The sequence below is a fragment of the Trypanosoma equiperdum genome (assembly GCF_001457755.1).
Source record: "Trypanosoma equiperdum strain OVI genome assembly, contig: ctg_1814, whole genome shotgun sequence".
NCBI lineage: Eukaryota > Euglenozoa > Kinetoplastea > Trypanosomatida > Trypanosomatidae > Trypanosoma > Trypanosoma equiperdum.
In genome coordinates this window covers 6,378-7,086 of record NW_027123854.1, presented here as the reverse complement: position 1 = coordinate 7,086, position 709 = coordinate 6,378, and positions in this window count along the sequence as shown.

The following is a 709-nucleotide window of genomic DNA, read 5'->3' as shown; positions in this document are numbered from 1 at the left end:
GATAGGAGAGTGTTGTGAGTGTGTGTATATATGAATATTATAATAAAGGTGTGAGTCAACAACAAATTGATTAAAAAAATACAAGATTTCAAATGAGGAAAAGAGGCAAGTTTGGAGTAAGTGAAGAGTGGGAGAGTGAGTAAGAAAGCAAATTGGAGAACAAGTGGAATACTTTAGAGGAAACAGAGAAATTTAGGAAGGGAAATAGAACATGTGTACCTTCAATCACAAATATGACAGCTTGCATCATTTTACATGTTAATATTATGAAAGAGATTACAAGGTAGGGGCAGAGTGAAGCGTTAAGGGAAAATACAGTTTCTAATTCATTGGAAAGGATCAAAGAGATCAAAAAAGAAAGAATAAAAATACATAATTAAACAAAAAAATTCAAAGCAGTTGGCCACAGACAAAAATAATACAGGAGGCGATTGTGCTCTACATTTCGCTCAGAAATGGTAGATGTAAGTGCATACACAGTACAGACTGTGACTGATAATGTTGTGGTTAATAGTAAACTACAGAATCACAAACATGAGGAAGGGATTAGGTAAGTTTGAGATAATGTCTATCTCTTATCGCCAGCGAATATAGTAATAACGGCCAACATGTATCACTAACAATACAGCACTATAGGGAGGAAATTTTGAAAAATGAGACTGGATGTTTATTACTGCTGGCAGGAAAAGAAGAATAATAGCGTGAAAAA